Genomic DNA, 14,559 nt, shown 5'->3' with positions numbered 1-14,559 from the left:
GATTGTGTTTTAGTCCTTCGTCAAGTCATGTTTGATATCAGAGGCAGAAAGTTCAGTCTCCTTCTTCTCTGGCAGCTCAGCAAAAGTCGCTAGTGACCCTAGTTTTCCTGGTGGTCAGGCTTGTTCTTCAGTGACTGCTGAGATACGCTGCTTAGTCTCGGATCTTCTGGCAGATGGTGAAGTGTACCTAGTTCTCCCAGGTCTCAGATGTGAACTGTGATGTCAGCCAGATTCAGTGTCCTTTGACAGCTCAGGGCTCGTGTATAACCCAGAAGTGGGCTGCACTGGTGGCACAATCACGGACCAGCGGTCTTGTGTCTCCAGGCAGTTCAGGGCATAGGCAGAACCCAGAGATGAATTGCAAGGTCAGTAGTTTGTAGCCCACCCAATTCTGTGTCTCCAGGCAGCTCAGGGCATGCACAGGAGCCAGATGTGGGCTACACTAGCGGTAATCACCGACTGCCTATGTCTGTTACCTCCAGGAGGTCAGGGTGCAAGTAAAGCCCAGACATGAATCTCGGTGCCAGCAGTTCGTGGACCGCCTGCTTTAGTACCTCAGGTGGTACAGGGCATGCGCAGGGAGGGCCCAGACGTGAACCCCAGTTCACGGGCCTTCTGCGTCAGGATCTCCTGTCCGCACCAGGCACACGGAGGGCTGAGACTCAGACTCTAATGGTGGCAGGGTTGTGGGTTGCCTGCTCTGCCCCCAGGAAGTAGATGGGGAATACCTGGTTCTCTGGGCATTCAACTGTGAACCGTGGTATCAGCGGATCTTGGACTGCCTGATTTTGTGTCTCCAGGCAGCTCGGGGGGTGCACATGAGCCAGACATGGGCTGCACTGGTGGTGATCACTGACCACCCGTGTCTGTGACCTCCAGGAGGTCAGTGCTCAAGTAAAGCCCAGACGCGAATCTCAGTGCCACCAGTTCGTGGACCGCCTGCTCTAGTACCGCAGGCGGTGCAGGGCATGTGCAGGGAGGACACAGTTGCAAACCCTGGTATTAGCAGTCAGTGGGCCTTTTGGGTAAGGATCTCCCGGAGGCATGGCTTTGGAGCAGGGTCTGGTCCCAGGCCCTTCCTCTGTGAGGCTGTTCCCATCCCCTGCTTCATGCCCACCGTAAACTAAGCCGCTGTGCTCCACCATGCTCACTGCCCTTTATGCCATGAATCCAGCTAACCATGAACTTTATCCCTTAAAACTGTGAGTCAAATCAAGCCTCTCGTGTTCAGCTGTAGGTGTGCATTACTGTGTCCGACAATGGGAAATCCTTTAAATCCAGCATGATGGTGGTTATACAGCCATACATGCAAATATTTAGTTTCATTTTCCCACCACATAGCTAAAATTACAATACCTGTTTTCTTTTGATATAAGGAAAGTATATCAAAATTTAAGTCTAATTTTAGCAAGAAATTGATGATCAAATGATTCTGCTCAAAAAGTAGTGATTTGCATTATACCTTAAAGTAGTTATACATGGATCATGGGTATGACTGAACATGTGGTTCCTTTGTTCTCAAAATTTGATTATAAAATAATAGTTTTGATTATAAAATAATACTAAAATTCAGTTTCATCAGAATAATCAGGTGAGCTGTCCTTTTGGAATCTTTGAATACCTCTTTAAGTAACTGATCATTTTATGACTTTGTTTTATGAACTGGGGCATAATTGGGGAATTTATGTTCAGATGGCTGTAAAGTCGGGAGAATTCCTGATACGTTGAAACACTTTACTGGAGCATAGAAAAAGCAGGGGAAGTTCAGAAAGGCAAAAGTATATAATAGCTATCACAGGAAATTATTTATTCTCCAGCCTCATTGATGTATCTTTTTGCCAATATATCCTTTTGAATAACATGTAGTTATTACCAAGTCAGAAAATGTTATACTCTTGCCTTAAGTAGACTCCAAAATGAGTTTCCAAGTTAGGAATAATTTTTGAATTATGTTGCAGTTTGTATAATCATTTGAGAAGCGTCTGGGTTTTAAGTGAAGATAAATCAATAGCTGCAAATATTTTGAGTCTCAAATATAAAAATGAGGCCGGGCTGGAGCTGCCACAGTTGGGGGATGATGGCTTTGGTCCTGCTTTTGCCTTGGCTGTCACAGCCTCCGTGGGTTCCTGGTCATGAGACGAGACAGGGTGAGGAAGCAAAGAAATCTGGATCAAAGCAAAAGCGTCCATGGGCCACATGGCGGGCGAATGCCCAGCCATCCCTGTGTTTCTGCAACAAAGTTGAAAGGAGGAGGAGAAGGCTTGTGTCTTCATTCTGGAGATGTTCATACCTAGATGAACTCAACACCTAAAGGGGAAGTTGCAAATCCAAGCTCCCAAAGTCAAGTGTGCACAGCTGCACTCTTGGCCGTGGACAGGCTGTTCCTGGAGCCTCCCACATGAAGCAGGGCTGCCCATCCATGCTGCCGCAGAGCCTGCAGAGCGTGGAAGCGCCTCCGTCTCAGAATTCTCCTGTCTGTCCAAGTGCCTGCAAAACATCTGTCATGTATTTTGATTCTGGGTGTCACAGTTGTTTTGTAACGTACAGCAGGATTTCTCATGGAACTTGGCTGCTCTCAACTTTTATGTATGCAAACAGAAGCATTGCAAATCAGGTTTTTCTAAGAGAAACGTCCTTAAAGATGGTATTCTTAGTGGGATCTTCTGGGTTTTTTTTTTATGTGATAGCTCTCATTTTCAGCCACTTTATCACAGCTGAATTTTCATGCCTACACTGGATCATTTGAGCTTTGGGTAGTACTTTCTTTTTTTTTGAGACAGGGTCTCACTATGCTGTTCAAGCTGACCTTGAGCTCACTTGGTAGCCCAGGCTGGTCACAAACTCACAACTATCCTCCTGCATCAGCCTCCCAAACGCTGGAATTACAGGCATGTGCTACCATGCCCAGCTCATTGGTAAGTACTTTGGATTGTTGAAATTATAGGCTACATTCTGGAAAAAGATATAAGGTATTTGTGTATGTGAAATGGAGAATTAAGTAGTATTTAGTTAGACAGTATCTTTTTTTTAAAGGAGGTAAGGTTTATTTAGCTCACAGTTTGTAGAAGTTTCAGTCCATAATCAGCTGGCTCCAAGGCAGGGTGGCATGGAAGAGGAGAAACAGTTCATGGCAGGCAGAAGATAGCAAAGCAACTAGGGGTGATCATCTCCTTCTATCCATTATATCTTAGTTAGGGCAGGTAGCAGTACCTGCCCAGGATAGTTAGGGCAGGTAGCACTCACCACCTATTACTGCATGAGGTTTTGGGGGACATCCAGAAACAGCCATAGCAGTTGACAACCAAAGGTTGGGGCTGCTCATGGATCATGGGAGATGTCATTGTCAGAACACCTTCTGCTCATCCTTCTACCACAGAAACCCCTGCCGGCAGGCACCTGGGCTCCACCTGGCCCTCACCATGCCCCTTTCTACCCTGGGCATCACATCTCCCTCACCCTAAGCCCAGCCCTGGCCCAGCAAGGAGTGCCTTGAATACCAGCCCTGACTTCCCCAAGGTGAGCCAAGCAGAGGCAGCATCCGACCTAGAGGACTCCTCCAGGAAGCAGAGGTGGACCACAGCTTGGGGAGTAGGACAAAAGAAGGCAGACCTTCTGGAGGTGGAAGAGGATCTGTGGAAGGGGGAGAGAGGAAGGTGTGAGGTGCAGAAAGGGGCGGTAAAAACAATCAAGATGCAATATGGATATGTACCATTTCCCAAGGTGAATTTAATTGTTATTATGTGTCACTAGTCTATACCAACAATAAAAGACAGAGACACTCAGAGAGTGTAGAGTGCTGGGGAAGAGAGACAGAGACAGAGCAGACACACACAGCAGACAGACAAACAGAGAGAACTGACACTTCTTTTAGATTATGTTTACAAATTATAGAAAGGCTAAGCACAGGTCTCCTGAACATTCATTTGGATATTTAGGAGAATGTTTTGAGCCATGTTGTTATTCTTTACTGAGCAGTTTTCTGAAATATATTGATTCTCTGAAACAAAAAATATTCACAATAAATAGGAGGAGTTTAAAACTCACCTATTGTTTATTTGCTGCAGCTTAGTACTTTTCTCATGTATTCAAAGCCTTGATAGCTAGGTATCAGAAAGAATTATTTGTCTGATTCTTTTACCTTAGGAAACAATTTAAAATAGGTCTCAGGATTAAACCTTTGGGGAAAAAAATAAATCATTGAATTATTACTTGTGCAATTCTCCTTTTCTATTACAACCCCACCAGTATTTCTCAGCATGTTGGGGCAATGTTTTGACTGTGAATAACTTTTCCCAGAAAAAGTAAGAGTCTGAATTCACAGGGAACAAAGTACTACTTGTCATCTACTGTTTACTCACAGGCCCTGAAATCATCCGCAGTGCTCTAAAACATCTACCACACCCCTGATAGTGCAGTATTTTCTTCACTAGAATTCAGATCTTTCCTTTAGGTCCTCCTGGCACTGTTGAAAAAATAAATGATGATACTTAAAGATTTACCTAAGATGCCATAAAACCTCAGCAACATTTGCCCTCAGAAAACTCTGTCCTAATATAAAAAAGTAGGCTCAGACTTCTGGTAGACATCGGCTAAGAAGCAAGTGACAAAAGAAATAAGAATACGTACTTATTTCTTTGGTTTGCTGATTTGTAAAGTCACATATTTTTAGGTCACTAGTTACTGGAGACAGTACAGAGTTTTAAAGACATTATCAAAAAATTTTAAAGACATTATCAATTACTGAGAACCTTCCCAAACTTACCAAGCTAAGGAAAAACTAATGCAATGCTGATAAAATAAATTAACTATTTGATATGAGAATAGTGTGAATTTCCATTATGTTATGGTTGATACATTGCACTGAGAATACCATACTGCCTTTTCCCTCCTGCCAGCCATCACAGTTGTACTGAATGTGGACAACCACTGTTGCATTCGATATCAGTATTTGAAGTAAGGCCTAGCATGATTTAGAGAAAAGCTTCACAGGAAGCATGTGATGCCCACGCCATATTAAACATGTGACCTTCTACCACCGTCTTTACTATTTGTAAAATCAGGAAGTGTTGGGTTGATTGGAATTTTATTCATACCACTTCCATGCCTTCCTGGTCTTTAACTCTTGAATCTCTCAAACTTCTCTACTCAGATCTCCTCACAAATTACCAAAATGAAACCCTTGGTTGAAAACTCTTAAGCAGCAACATTTCATATTTTATTTCTAATTAAAACCTTTGGGGTTTGTGTAGTTTTTCTTTTTTCTTTTATACAGTGATGGCACTATAGAATTTTACTGGAGATACTTTGTGTGAATACGCAAGGCCATGAATATTCTGTCAGAGAATATTAGCTAAGGTGGGCTGATTCCCAAGAGCCTCCAAGAACAGGCAGGACCTCTGGGAATTTACCACACAACCCAGTTCCAGCGTCTGACACTTGGTGTTTTGGGCTTTTGCATTTTTCAACATTTTTGTCATACTACAGTTGAAAAATTAGAAATTTACTCAGAAAAGATCAAGGAAAAATATGATGTATCCACAGGCTACAGGAGAATTTCATCTAAGGAATTTCAAGGAGCCAAGCTAAGTCTCCAAAGAACTGGGAAGACAGGCAATTTTCTAATGCTCTCTGTCATTTATCTGTTCTGTTTTTCTCTTTATAGACTGATCCTCTCCAACTTCTCTCTTTTTGCCAGTGTTGTTGAAGTCACTTTATTAATTCACAAGGAGATACGTAACTTGACATGGCTAGTGCCTTCTCTCTCTGAAGGAAAGCTTCCTCAAGGTAAGCCAAATAATTAAAAAGGGACTGGGAGATCAATAGTGTTTGTGTATGTCCAAGGCTCCTTCAAATATATACATTAAATTTTCAAGATTTTCAAGTCAGTTATTATTAAAAATAAAACTTTAAAAAGAAGTAGTTTGGTAAGAATGGAATCAGATTAGTTTGGTGAATAAAGAATAATGAGTGAGGTATTTCTATATCACTCCCACGTGCAGGCCCCGTTTTGAAATTGTACTTGTCACTTCTGGTTGAAATGATGAAGTTGGGAAACCACGCTTGTTTCCTGTGGTCCCTTGATAGGCAGAAAAATCTGGACACCTATCATCGTTCAGTGTTTAGAACTTGTTTTTGCTGGGAAACCTTGTACCTCATGCATGCTGAGCAAGTGCTCTAGGCCTCAGCAATGTTGCTAGCCCTTAGTATTGAGAATTTACAAGTGAAACAGAAAAAATTGTGCCTACTGGGTTTTTCTTGGGTACTTTGTGTTACAGTTGGATTTTTGGAAAACTAGAGCTATAACCAAACAAAAGTCAGAGGGAAGAAAAGAGGTACAGATAAACCTACAGAGAAAATGGTGAACTGGTGGGTATATTTGATTACGTCTTTCTGTAATGTGCCATGGTAACATTTATGTTTTCTGGGTTTCATGTGTTTTATTTTCTGATTGATTACCTAATTTGGCAGAGAGCATCTTGCAGTAGCTTTCTAACAAAAGATTTATGGAAGGTAAAGTTTTTGAGAACTTTTTTATTTGAAAATGTCATTTTCTACTCCCACAGGTATTTGATAGTGTGTATTTGAAACTTGAAAATTGTTTTCCCTTCAGAAGTTGCCTTCTTAGGGTGTCCCTATGTATTCGGTATGAATTATTATTTTCATTCATCATTTACAGAATGTAAGAACTTTTGTATGTGGACGTTTATGTCTTTTCATATTGATATTTTTTCCCTTATGTTGTATATTTAATTATTTCCTGGTCTAGTCATGTCTGGATTATGACTTTAAGAAAAACTATGAGATTAAAATGTTTTCATTGTCAGACTGCAAGATACTTTTTTATTCAACAATAAAGAATGAGTACAACTAGTCTTTTAGTTTTCAAAAAAAAAATTTGTTTTTTGTAACAGGAATCGAACTCAGGACTTTGCACTTGCCAGGCAGGCACTGTGTCACTGAGCTACACCCCTGGTTGGAGAAAATATTTTCATGGCAGAAGGCTATAGATGAGAAAATTGCACAGTATACAAGATTCGTAGTAAAGAATAACTTTTATTAATCTTGCCATAAAAAAAACAAAACAAAAATAGGTATCTATATGAGATGATGAATGCATTCACTTGCTGCACTTTTTGTTATTTATATTTATCCCACAGCATCACATTTTATACTGTAACTACACATGACATGATAGATTTTTAAAAATACAGGCAGAGAGAATGTTTTATCCATTTACTACTAGTGTTCTTGGCATTATACATTGAATGATAGAGAATGAGTGTGAATGTAGTTTTTCATTTCTGCTATACATGAATTGCTGACTATTTCATGTTACTGGAATTGCAAAGTACTTGTACAATTGCTAAAGGAGTAATACTAAATGTGATATAAACGAGTAGGCTGTTGTCTCAACTTATTAAATTATTTCAAGTTACTTTCTGTGCTGTCAGCCTGTATATTTTTATATTGTTCTGAATTATTCAAGAGTAACTATTGTGTCCCAGCTCCTCACAGGCCCATTGTATGATAGGATCTTGTGCCCTTCCAAAACACCACTGCCACCAACCAGGAAGATGATACTTGGCCTGCACCAATGTGGAAGTTAAGACCAGGGCTAGAGTGTAATTCCATTTTACTTTGAAATACATGTTCTGTCTAGAAACCAGGAGCAGTGATGAGGTTCATGACCACAGTAAGAGCTTTGTGTTATTACTGAGTAATAGTCCTTTGCCATTTGGCCGGAAACTGGAGAGGTGGCGTGGGGTCTGGGAGAGAAGTGCTATCAGGAAGAAAAACAGCAGTGATGAACATCAGATGTGGAAACCTAATCAGTGTCCATGGTAACAGTGTAATTTTCAAACGATGGATCCAAAAGGAGGCAGGGAGCAGAGGGAAGAAACTGTTGCTGAGTGTCGGCTCTGCTTGGCCACCCTGCTGGCTGCTGCAGCCCTCCATCCCTTTTCATCCGCACGAGAACCTGTGAGCCGGCACTAGTGAGCCCTCCCAATCCAGGGCTGTGCATCTGACTCTTGACCTGATTGTAGGTTGAAAATATCTGCCAAAAAAAAAAAAAAAAATTGGCTCTGCACTGAGAAAGATATGATTAAGAAGACCAAAAGACTAGTTGTATTCTTACACACATTTTTCTTGTTATCTGTAAGCAATACAGCATAGCAACCATTTACATGACTGGTTACAGTGTGTTCGGTGTGGTAAGTAGTTGAGAAATGGTGTCAAGTGCACAAGTATCAGTTATACACCATTACTGTGCTGTATTCTGTAGGGGTGTGAGCACCTTCAGATTCTGGAGTTCTGGAGTTAATCTCCATGGAGACCAAGGGTGACTGTACCAAGGGTGACTGTGACCAAGGGACTGTCTCCTTTCACAGCTTAGGAAATGGAACCAGTTATTAATGCCAGGAAGCTAATGAGGGGCATTGCTGAAATACAAACCACAGAGCTATTCTAAAACCGACTATGTATGTATGTATATACAGGATAGCTAACATAATTGTACCACTGACTTCTATCTCTTTACTGAAAGGAAAAGTTAATGATTACTTATTTGATCAGTCTTGGATGTCGCTATTTGTTTTCCAGAGAAACTACTTTGAAGATATCAATACATAATACAACAACCATTGTTAATTTCCTACCACTTTGTCTGTAAGTCTGTATTGCTTGTATTGTTCTTATGCTATTTTGAAAACAGATGTCTGTTTGTTAATGTTTTCCTTCTTTTATTTTTAAAATAAATTTAAAACAATATTAAAAAAACAGAATTCTAAAACTGATCTTTTTCTTCCCCATATCATCCTCCTTCTGATGCAACTAGGAAGTACTGTACTGTTTCAGATCCCTCTGTATTATAATTGACTTCATATATACTTAAATTCTTCCCTTTTAGAGTTAATTCTGGGTACTGTGAATACAGAACAAATTCTTTCTTCTGGAAACTGGAAGTTTTCAACAATAAATTATTTTTTTCTAATTTATTCTACAGTTACTAAGATTATCATTGATACCATTCATTTTAGTGACTATTTTCCTCTCTTAAATTTATAATTCAAGTTTGGTAACTTCAGTTATAATACTTGCAATAAAATGCGACTCAAAAGCCCTATTTTGTTTAGCAAATATTGAATTAAGTAGCAAAGCAAACAAACAATGAAGGCCATACCCATAGAATAAACAATATAAAGTAGATAAAATTCCATGAATGCCAATTGGCTCTTCTAAAAATAAAACAGCAAATGCCTGTAAGGTTAATATTTTTAATTTTTATGAGTCCACCTCTGTGGTACACGATGATGGCATTCACTTGGTACGGGTGGGGGGCTGGTGCGTGCAGATAACGCCTCACTCTTCTATGTTCCCTTTCCTGCCCTCCCCTCCTCCATCTCCTAGACCATTTTGTTAAATCTCTCTATTTACTCCCTATTATCTATCTTTATTTTGCTCTTTAATTTATTTATTATTTGGATTGCTCATGTAAGAAATCATGGAGTATTTAAGCTTGTGTGTCTGATTTATTTCACTTAACATTACAGTCACGAGTTGCACCTGTTTTCCTACAGATGACTCAGGCTTAAGAAATCCATTCGAGGCTTCTGATTTCTCACTTTGGAAAAGGAAATCCAACAGGCTATCAAAGAATAATATTAAGTTTGGCATGGCAGTGTACACCTGCAGTTTCAGCTACTTTGAGGCTGAAGCAGGAGGATCACAAATTCGAGGGCATCTGGGCAAATTAGTGAGACTCTGTCTCAAATAAATACACTAATAAAAATAAAATCAAAAGGAAGGGAATGGTGTTTTGGGGATGTTGTCCAGTGATAGGAGGTTTCTTAACAAGCACAAGGTCTTGGGTTCAATCTTCAGTGATATAAAAACAAAAATACAAAAAATATCTCTCTGATAAATGCTGTGACATCATTGCCTTATTTTTGATACATGACAGCCAATCATGAGAACTTTGTTTAGGTGATTCTGATTCACAACTTGATGAGTAGCTCACCGGTGGGACATGTGTTGGCATGGGGATAATTGTTCTTGAAAAATGCAAGTTTTCATTAAGAGAAATACCCTCAAGATGCAGCAAATGTAATCTGCTTTGTTCCCATATTTTTGTTAGCTATTGTAGAAGATGTTATATATGGCTTTTTTTTTGGAAAGAGTGAAAAAAACCAAAAGCTAAAACCAAAATATTCTCGCAGTATTATTACATTGAAAAAATTTTTAAAATTGTTTAGGGAACTGACCTTAATTCAAACAGTACACTTAAATTAGTGCTTGTACTTTGTCTGAAGAACCAGCAGCCTTGTCTGTTTCTTGTTTTTATTTTTGTTCTAAAATTTATCAGGCTGTTTTTGGTAAAATGGAAGGTTAGAGACCTAGGTTGACTCTCCAATCAAAATAAGCAAGTATTTCTGGTGAACACAGCCAATTAAATTTCACTAAATGCATCAGGGAACTGACAGTAAAGTAAGAAACGCTTGGGCCAATTATCTAAGTACACGAACCTAAAGTTAAATGGAGAAATGGAAAAAGGAAGCTCAGGCATGTCCAGGGTGGAGCTTTTAATCGCAAACACTGGTCCTCCTGTCCAATGTGAAGGTGGCAGGTGAGCTGGAACTGAACCTTTCCCCTTGCCTGGCTCCTAGAGGATGACCAGGGGAACAACCTTCCCGAGCACAGGGTGTGGATAAAACCGGAACTGGGGGTGTGGTCACCGTGTGTCGCACGGAATGGAGGTCCAGTGCACTAGAACAGAAAGTCAAGGGCCTCTGGCCTGCAGAAAGTAAACAAAGCTGCCGTCATTGGCAGATGACCTGAATGAACACACAAGGGGAAAACGTTAGAGGTGAACTACTAGGATGCAGAGGAGGTTTTAGTAGGTTGCTGAATTCAAAGTGAATACAATAGCACCTTGGGTCACGAGTTTAATTCTGTCCACAGTTCTGGTCACATTAATTCTTAGACGTTTTTCTCCCTACCCTTGAGATACGATTTTATTGAGAGTTAAGCAATCTCAATATTTAATTTTTTATTTTCTTATTTATCTGTAGGTTTTTCTGTTGCTGTTTTTGTTTTTGGAGATAGGGTCCTACTCTGTGGTCCAGACTGACCTTGAACTCATGGTTATCCCAAGTGGAGATTACAGGTGTGTGCCCTCAAGCCCAGATATTTCTGTTTTTTAAAATACATATATCTGCTTTCCTGATTGTTTTAAACTTTAAGCACGTACTCATTCCAAATGTGAAGCCAAAGACGTCGTAACACACGTACTGCTCTCCACACCCTGTTTATACACCACATTTTTTAGGGAAATCAGTACCTATCGTTCCTGTTTCTGTGACAGTGAAACACCGGTTAACTGCACTCCACGTCGTGTGTCATGAGCGCAATCATTCTTCTGCACGATTTTTTTTTTCTGTGATCCTTTTGTTGTTGCTGTTGGCTTTGTTTTGCTGCATTTCTATTGCTAATTCTTTCTAACACCACCACAACTGCAACCAAGTCATAAAGTAGGGTAGAAGGATTCCTCTTATTCATCCTTTCCATTTTTGTATTGCAGAAATCATCCCAGGACTACTCTGCCCTGTATTCCAATTTAGGCCACCATCACTGTTATGTGAGTAATCTCCTCACTTTTCTTCTGTGTTCATTCCTTCAACAAATATTCTAGAAGGCCATGTGCAGGCAGGACCCTGCTTATGGAACTGACCTTATCGGTGGAGAATTATATCATGAAACAGATGTGGTAGAATGTTAAACTGGAAATTTCCCCTCAGCAAAGAGGGTACAATAGACATGACATTCTAAATGTCATGGAATTAAAATGGAGGTAAAAATTAATATTAAAATTTTCAAAGGAGAGGGATGATCCTTTAAGCATAGGAAATAATCAGATGTGAGAGAACTTTGCGAGGAATGACTGGGTACTATATTTTGCTTGCTATTTCTTAAAATATAACATCGTCAGCTAAAGTCTTTCTTTACTAATCCCTCTTTACTGACACTGAGGTATAACTCTAAAAGACGTGAGAAGATGAGACATAGGAACATCTAAAGGGAAGAGTATTCCAGCCATAGAAGCAAAATGTCAAAAACCTTCGGGTAAGAGAATGTGTACTTGTGTCTAAAAATATCCAGGAGGAGGTCCGTCAGGGCTGGAGTGTGCAGGGGAGGATGGAGGTGGTGACCTTTGATGTGGTGAGGAAGGATGGACTCTGGGTATGCTTGTTGGATAGTGGAGCTGGCAGTTTGTCCCCATACTTTTATTCTGGCCCATGGCTGACCAGTGAGCTCAGGGTGACTTCAAGATTTTAAGCTGAGCAACTGGAAGTAGGCTAGTCACTGAGATGTAAAAGACATGGAAAGGAAGAAGAGATAGAATATCTTCACGTTTGATTTGGAAACATTAATTTACAAAAGCCTTATTATTTACCGAGTTGGAAATATGTGGTGGTAGTTGTAAATGAGTGTACGGTGCAGGCAAAATGACAGGGCAGAAGATGAAAACTTTGGGAGTCACCGTGGTGCAGGCAAAATGACAGGGCAGAAGATGAAAACTTTGGGAGTCACCGTGATGTGGCCGTGTTGTGAAGACATAGAGCGCTACAGCTGCGTAGGGGACACTGGCTGAGTTGGGAGCCACGTCTTCCTGCTTACTTCTCCTCAAATAAATAGGGCTTCTTCTCAAGTTAGCTTGTCCTTGACATTTCAGTAAACACGCCTATATGCCTTCCAGAGGGAGGGCTTTTCCTCTGAATATGTCCGATAAGGTCTGAAATATTCATATGATCAGAAATCTTGTGAGATGTGTGATTTAGAATATTTCCTTACCCATGCTAAGAGAACATGTAAACTCTTTTGAGAGTTTCCTGTGAAATGAAGCTTGCTCATTCTCAGAAGACATAAGGCATCCACTATTTGCCTTCTTGTATGCAATAGCTCAACTCATGGCAAATTCTTACCCACGTAAGCCGTGTGCTGTTCCTAAAATATACTTGCTAGTGGAAGGTTGAGGTGATCCTTCAAGCTGCATCCCTTCCCACATTGCTTAGCCTACAACTGAGTAGGTAAACCCTCACCTGTAGCCTCCACACTTGAACTAACAAAATATTCTGTTTTACTCTTCATGTTCTCATTGTCTTTATGGGTTTATGTTCTTTTTTATTTCTTTATCATTTTAGTGGCATTTTCGTATGAGGCAGAAATAAGTAGATGTATTCAAGCTATCATATTTAACAGGTCAAATGATTTTTATGTCATAAAACTCTGTAAAATGATTCTTATAGGATTTTTCTAGTTGTAACAAATGTATATTTTATAGCTGACCTTGCTTAATAGCAAATAAGTTTCTTGAAATGATAAAAAGGCTTTAAACAGTTCCCAGTACCAGAGAAAAACCAAAAAAAAAAAAAAAAGGCTTTAAACATTACTCAGTGCATGCTTATAGCAGTACTCCTAATATTTTACTATAATACTGTCTTTTTTTTTTTTCTGTTTTTCTTTTTTTTTTTTTTCTGGTACCGGGAATTGAACTCACAACCTTGCACTTGTCAGGCAGGTGCTGCGCAGCTGAACTAAATCCCCAGCCCCTTTACTACAATTTTGTAATCTATCAGGATACTGCTAGCATTATCAGGTTATGCAGGATCCCATAGGAATAGAGATTCCATAGGACATGTCACATCACCAAATTATATTTTATAGATTACTTCTTCCAATGGAAATGATTTCTAGTGCCTTGCTATTTTTAAAATGAGTTATCTAATGTTTCTGGTTAGAACATACAGGAAAAGTATCTGGTAAATGAAAGAAAATGATGAATTTTATTGTTTATATATATATAAATTTGAAAATCAATAAATATTTCACAAGATTAAGGCTATTTTAAATTTATATATGAACATAATTACTGAGAAAATAGATTTGAATGAAGTAAATGCATAAATATTGCCTAGATCAATAATTCAGACTATGGGGGCTGGGGATTTAGCTCAGCGGCAAAGCGCCTGCCTGGCAAGCGCAAGTTCATGAGTTTGGTTCCTGGTACCGGAGAAAAACAAAAACAAACAAACAAAAAAAAATTCATACTATGAACGGCTTCAGTTAGAATGTAAGTATTACAAGCCAAGATTAATTGAAAAAAATCAGTCTATTTTTATTGAGATGAACATTGAAGTGAAATTCTCCCAAAGGGTTCTTAGGAGTGGAGGGAGTCGTCTGAGACCATGGGTAGCATCTTGTTGAATATTTTGTCTACAGGTCCCTCTGCTTTGTGTCAGCCTGAGCAGACTGCGAGCTGCTAGTGGTGGCCGTCTTTCCTCCGTCTTCCTGTACACAGTGCCAGCCCTCGCATGCAGCCAGGTAGCTGGTGCACAGCACACTGCTTGTGGATGTTTGATTCACAAGTAGCTAGTGATTTCCTAGAGCTCACCAGAGATTCTGCAGGAAGAAAGACAATTCAGTGCTACTTTGTTTTTGTTTTTTTTTTAGAAATAAAAGGAGGAAAATACTAACAGACCGACAACATTTTACAAAATAGCA

General features: G+C 39.8%; 1 long non-coding RNA gene across 1 annotated transcript in view; it reads right to left on the bottom strand.

Moving 5' to 3' along the window:
• Positions 1-14,169: 14,169 nt before the first annotated feature.
• LOC102016844 overlaps positions 14,170-14,559 on the bottom strand; it is a 14,922-nt gene continuing 14,532 nt past the window's right edge. The window contains exon 3 of the long non-coding RNA XR_001234977.1: positions 14,170-14,457. This is a non-coding gene — a long non-coding RNA (uncharacterized LOC102016844). The remainder of the gene's footprint in view (positions 14,458-14,559) is intronic.

Source organism: Chinchilla lanigera, unplaced genomic scaffold (assembly GCF_000276665.1).
Source record: "Chinchilla lanigera isolate Chin_1 unplaced genomic scaffold, ChiLan1.0 scaffold00035, whole genome shotgun sequence".
NCBI classification, from domain to species: domain Eukaryota; kingdom Metazoa; phylum Chordata; class Mammalia; order Rodentia; family Chinchillidae; genus Chinchilla; species Chinchilla lanigera.
This window is presented reverse-complemented; position numbering and strand designations above follow the sequence as displayed.